This window comes from Bombus fervidus, chromosome 9, assembly GCF_041682495.2.
Source record: "Bombus fervidus isolate BK054 chromosome 9, iyBomFerv1, whole genome shotgun sequence".
Lineage (NCBI taxonomy): Eukaryota > Metazoa > Arthropoda > Insecta > Hymenoptera > Apidae > Bombus > Bombus fervidus.
The window spans coordinates 4,244,864-4,251,522 of NC_091525.1; the positions used below are offsets into that span (position 1 = coordinate 4,244,864).

At 35.1% G+C, this 6,659-nt stretch overlaps 1 protein-coding gene and 1 long non-coding RNA gene across 3 annotated transcripts in view; both read left to right on the plus strand.

Moving 5' to 3' along the window:
• Sol1 overlaps positions 1 to 6,659 on the plus strand; it is a 531,756-nt gene that overhangs the window by 374,077 nt on the left and 151,020 nt on the right. The window lies entirely within an intron of this gene.
• LOC139990703 (uncharacterized) lies at positions 731 to 2,218 on the plus strand. The gene is made up of 2 exons (XR_011800632.1): positions 731 to 907; positions 1,529 to 2,218. It is a non-coding gene; the product is annotated as an uncharacterized lncRNA (long non-coding RNA).

The following is a 6,659-nucleotide window of genomic DNA, read 5'->3' on the forward strand; positions in this document are numbered from 1 at the left end:
AAGCGAGGCGTGAAACTTCGTTAACCCCGAAGATAATCTAACTTTATACACGTTCCGTGATTGTTTCGTACATTATTAGTCGCGCAAGCGGTTATTTTATTATTGATACCAGGCTGATGGGACGGCGCTTGAGTTGACAAGTGCTGCAAGTTCATCATTTTTGGAAAGAGCCTTCGGGGCTTGTAACGCAATATACCTCGTGAAATACAAAACATCTTAAGCAGGATCGTTCTTACACTGTTTTGAACATACAGAAAACTCAAACGAAGATTTTTAATATTCAAACTACATGTACAATCTGTGTTTAAATGTTAAAATAATTAACGGTATTGTGCACAACTAATAATAGTCATTCTTTTTTAATTAATATTTAACGTTCCATCAACTACTTTCATTTTTATATACAGTAGTTACAAAAAATATTGGCTTATTGTTATTTTCCAATGAAGCGTCTTTTAATAAGGTTGTACGTTACACTTCCATAGCATTAAATTATAATCATATGAAAGTACTACTGAATAACAGAAAATTTAATATACGTGGGTCTCGTTAATTAGTATGTAAATACTACAACAAATACAATGGCGTTATAGAGCAAATAAGTAGTCTGTGAAATAATGATTACAATACTGACAAACTTTGAATCACATTGAAATTTGAATTCAAATGCACCCGCCGCTAGTAGCGACACTATAATTAGAAATGCCCAATCACGTCAGACGCTGTCACTTTCAAAATGGCGACGTTATTCTTAAGACGTACAATTTTCTCGCGATTGAATATAAAATTTATTGCGTTTTCTCAAAATGCTGCGTGTATGTGCTTGTGTACGTTTGCTGTGTGCTATTGTACCAGCTGATTGCTAAATGTGGATTCATATTTAATTGCGAGTAACATGAAATATCATGTACTCTTTCTGTAATATTAATCCGTACATACAGTGTACGTAACCTTCTCATACAATATACAGTGAGTTACAACCAAAATCAAAGTATTAATTCTCAATCTAAACAATAATACAATTTTGTTTACCTATACGATCTTAGCTGTGATATATTTTCCAAACTGAATTGCAGTAACTTTATTTTTCATGTTTAAAAAAATTCACTTCTTTTGATATTACTACGCAATAAATATAGATACATTTACAACATATATTTACCCATATCATCTCGAAGTCTTTTATTACATGAAACATACTTTTATATACTGTATACAATTTTGGCTATGACTAATGAGTCAATGGTATAAATGAAAATTATGTCAATATACAGCGACTCTAGGAAATCATCCGAATATTCAGTACAGGTAATTTATATATATATACAACATTACATATATACATAATTTATACATATATACAAACTATATTATACAAAATTTTATACAAACTTGACCAATATAATCATGATAATTGCAAACTTCACTATGTCTGTATTTAAAGTAAGGAAATATATCAATTCCTATATTTATTCCCGAAAATGAAAGACCATAAGTCATGATTCATAATATAACGGAAATATTGTAGATTCGTAGACACCGCGACAACATCCGAACAATCCAATTTTAATTTCGACCAACGAAAGCGGTTAAATTACGTCGGTTTATACAATGTTACTGAGCGCTGCAGCATATTACGTGGCAGATTCAATCTTTTTGCAATTCGACCGCAAGCCGGTTGCAACAGGTCCCTCACTCCTGTCGTGTCATGTGCATGCGTGAATAAATCCCTGGAAAACGAATAAATCACAGCAGAATGGCCACCGAAAAAGATAAGAATATCAAGGGAAGTATACTTACGTACGATTCCTGTTCTGGTCCCAACTGCACTTTTGTACCCATTTCGTAATATTTTATAACCGCATAGTAATGCTTCACGTATGAGTGTCGAAGCATATGTGAAATTGTTGTTTGATGACCAACGCGACTGATTATAAATCGATATTCCTGTTTATATTATATTATAGTCTATATTACTTTATATTACTTAATTTTTTCTTAAACTTCATAATGTAGAAAAAGTCCAATTACTGTAATATACTGTAAGTAGAGTGACGAACAGAAGAAAGTTCAAAATTTATACTTGTGTACATGAGAGTGTACGTAAAATTTGTGTTAAACATGCACAAAGATATAAGACATACAATTATATTGAACATTCATTTCCTTTGTAACTATATAATTCAGTTTTGTAAAATAACAGCGTTTTTCCCATTTACACTTTAATCTTTCCTTTGACCGTCACTATAGAGGCCACAGTTATTCTCTTTCCATCATCAAATTCGTATTTTATGAGTAACATCCGGAATTGTATATTCCAAATTCCAAACGTCCAAAAACATATAGTCAGACTTAACCAGTATAATTGGCTTTCACGTTTCTCGCTTAGATCCCAGCATTACTATGTATATAAAATTACAGTCTGCCGTGAATCGGATCTACTCTTAAGCGGACCCATAGTAATGTTGTAGTATTTGTTAAGCAAATGTTCAATCATACATAACTAAGAGGAGTTACGTCTGCGTTCCATGCATTATAAAGATGACTGCTAGTCCCGGTTTGTTCTTACCGGCTTACCATATTGTCTGTTCTAAGCAAAGTGACGTTAACTTGGAGTGTACGTGGCTCCTCTGATATTCTAATAGAATAAGCAATGGAATTGTAGACGCTAGCGAATGTTACGCACGTGGTTGACCAGACCACAAACTTTAATCCAAGTAGATTCGCCCTACATACAATGGCTAATGAAAGTCCATATTCCAACACTTACCATGGAATTTTTTAATGAATATATTATAATGTTAGGAATTTCTAAAAGTGCTAAGAATATTTTGTGAGTCGCTGTGAGTGACGCGATCTGGTAATGAGAGATTAAAATGCGAAAAAAGTCGATTATGACATTTTTTTTTTTTTATAGGCAAAAGTATATCTACTTTTTGCTTCAATGAGACAATTACAATTTCCTAGAGTAGTAATCATTGGCTGCACAATTAATAAATAACTAACAAAAATTACAAATTATTTGTAAGTGGTTTTAATAATAAATTAATCCTTTGAACTCGGCGTATTTTTAATTTCCTTATTAGTATAATGTGAAGGCGAAACTTCAAGGAATATATTTTTACACAATTTGGAGCGTGCGTAACTTCGTGCCACATAATCACCAGTAATCTCTTTGTGTTCTCTAGAGGCAATACCCGAGTGAAAAGGTTAATAATAAATTTTGATAACAAAATACTATTTTCAGCACGTTTATCTCGGAAAGCTATTTTCGCACGTTAATCTCTTTTAACCAGAGCACATCACACATGATGCAACTTATTGGTCGCCCAACATTATCGGTAATGTAACAAAATTTTGACTTTTGGGGTTGAACTGTAAACGATGCAAAAAGCACATTCTGTCGCATCACGTGAAACACTGATTGCATTACAGTTACGAGAATTGCATTCCTCTCAATAGTAAATTTAATAACAATGTTTTGAAGCGATCTCTATCATTTTACGTAACTACCGACCCAAACAGTCCTCTACGCTTCATAATTTCGAATATTGTCTCTTTGATGCGAGCGTTTCTCTCTCTGTCTATCTTCCTCGCCACCAGATATATTTTCCAATTATTATCTTCAACAATTTATTTTTATTGTGTGCTCCCTACCAGAACAGTTTACCCATGTAAATTTTCAAACGATCGTTGCCATTGCAGCTCGATAATCCCGATTTACGAATGAAATTACGTAAATTACACTCAGTCAAACAAAAGGGTACTCGCGATATTTACGAAGGCCATTATAATGCAAATATAAGGGTATTTATCAGGCTGAATCTCTTTCGAAACTGTTAATATCATCCCTGCCGTTGATAAATCTGAATATTTCAAAATGAATTTTTGTTAAAAGTTTGACGCGATCACTGATCAAAAATTAGTAAACTGACATAATATAAAGAAAATTTTAGAATTTTTGAAGAAAACTAATTTACTTTTCTCTTTTATGATTTTTGCGATATATTTTTGCAGCCTGTGGTATTCAATTTTATCAAGCTTTTATTTCTCTTTTTGTTATATTTAATAATTACATTTTATTTCATAAAGTAAATTTCGATTTATATTTGATATTCACGAACATTTCTCTGACAATTATCGAACATTTTTACGCAACAGCTTTTCAAATTTAAATTTATTTCACCATCACATGAGGAATAATGAATTCTTTTTGTATGGAACAAAGAATTATGCAATATTGCGATACGCGGCTAACTTCTTTATTTTTATGCGACATGTTCATGCATCATCATTTCATATTTCACCTTTGTTCCGCCACCAGCTCTAATTTTATTATACTTTATTATGCTGTAGCCTGGATTTCCCTCGTGCCAACATTTAATCCATAAAGAGATTGCTAGAATTTCATATTCTAATTTTATGTTGTACACCGACAAGTCACTCCCATTTAGTGTTTCTCCATATGTTAGTTGGTCGATAACTCTATATTATCCTTCCTTCTTTAACATTAAAATATATTTACATATATTTCTATAAAATATTTTTGAAAGTAGATAAATGTAATTGAGTAGTGAAAACATTTACGGAGAATAAAAGTGAATAATAAAACTAATGCAATTTCTTCATTTAGATAGTTTACATACTGTATTGTGTGCCATTCTTTTGAAAATTAAGATTGACTACCAAATTTACGGGTGTAATGGTTCGCTGACCTCTTTCATGAGACAAATGCTAGATCAGACAATCTAGATACTTCGTTGAGCGATATAGATGAACTTTTCCTCCTAAAGTGCCATTTCGCGACATACAGACAAAAACTGTATACCGTGTGAAAAGAACACACAACCATAACCTAACCCCATCCATAAACCATAATTTGAATTACATTTATGAAGACTGAGTTATGACATAAAATGTATACCTACTAAAAGAAGCTGTAAATAAATAAATTAGAAATTAAATAATCCCATGTAAATCTAATCCCAACTGTTCCAGACATTTATAACTACAGACTTATTTATTGGAAGTTGAACATGGAAAATGCAAAATATGTCAGCTATTAAGAAACAAATGTGTTTAAAACGTGAATCGAATTCAACGAGGAAATAAAGTCTCAAACGTGATGTAACATAGAAACAAGACACAGTGCAAGGAGAAATCCTGTGCGGCGCTAATAACTCCGTCGTAACAGCGTTCTTAACTACCCTACGCGAGGAACGAAACTTGTAAATCAAGTTGTTTAGCTCCTTTCGAAGGCGGCAGACGGGACAGAGGTTGGTTCGTTCACAATAACTAATTCTTGATGGTACGCGAACGCGCGGGGCTAATTGAAGCACGCTTGAATCTACAAGAATATTAGGTGAGAGAAACAGTCGTTCCGTCTCTTTTCAAAATCCGTTTTCCGCTCACCTGGTTGGAGGATGCGCGTATAAACGTCACACAAATTGTTCCTTTATGTAGGGCCGGGTCGACACGAGCATAGAAACGAAGCGTTATCCCAGCGATTGTCCCATTCGCTCGTCGGTTCCGCGCTTGTTTCTACCGCGGCCGGAGGAAAATTTGTACGAGCCCCGACGAACGTAAACAATAGATCCGGCGCCGTTGCTGAATAACCTCGTTACCCATGGAGGAGCATAAAGATCACGTCCACAGTGGCGGAGAGCGATAGGATCCTCTAGAAACTCCTCAGGCCGATGTATTTGCTTGCTCGAGTACGCCTCTGCTAATTATATTACTCTTTGAAACTGTATCCACCAGTCTTTGGAACATTGATCTACTATTGTGCGCCAGGCCACGGTATCTATAAGGTGACTCGGAAATGCGGGTCCAGGGGATAAATCTACTGACTAAGCAAGTAAAAAATGTCGTACGTACATGCGTTCTGCGTTTCATACTTTTCAAATTATAGACGACGAAAGAAAATATCTTGCTCCTTCGGTTTTTCATGATCCATCATGTTACGCGTCACACTTTTGCGCCAATGTTTCGTGAACGTTATAATTCGCTTCTACAGAACATGAAACTGTTTCGGGTTTGCTCTGAAGAAGCGAGTTGTAACGTTCAATGTATAACGCGATTGGTCCTGAAAAATGAAAAGACGTGATATCCACCAACCATCATGAAGGTTTAAACGAATGAATTTAATCACATTAGCCTATGTATAGTTCATACAATACTTTTTACTTACTTCAGTGTGTAGTCTCACCCGCCGATGTATGGGCATGCATTTATGAATCGCCCTGTACAGTATATATATACACATACATATATACCGAGGAATTATACTTCGTTACATTTGTTGTTGTATCGTATTTCCCTGCTGAAGACTCTTCGAATACATCCTCCGAGAACTACCGGACGTGAAGTCCCGACCTGAAGAAGATCATCAGCTTACCAGGGGAAAAGATCTGAAGGAGTTCGAATAAGTTTCTCCGAACGAACGGATGAGCAAACGAGCGTGCGGTTCCTCGTGTGTATATATGTATATGGCCGCAGGTGTATTCACGCGGACAGAACGAACACCGAGGGCCTGTGTAACTTGACGGAAAATGGTCCGACACATTCGAAATAAAAATGCAGTCGAAGGTAATTGGAAAAGTAAGTTGAGAAGCGGAACGACGAAACGACAGGGCGCCACGCTGACGTGGTTTTGAGAC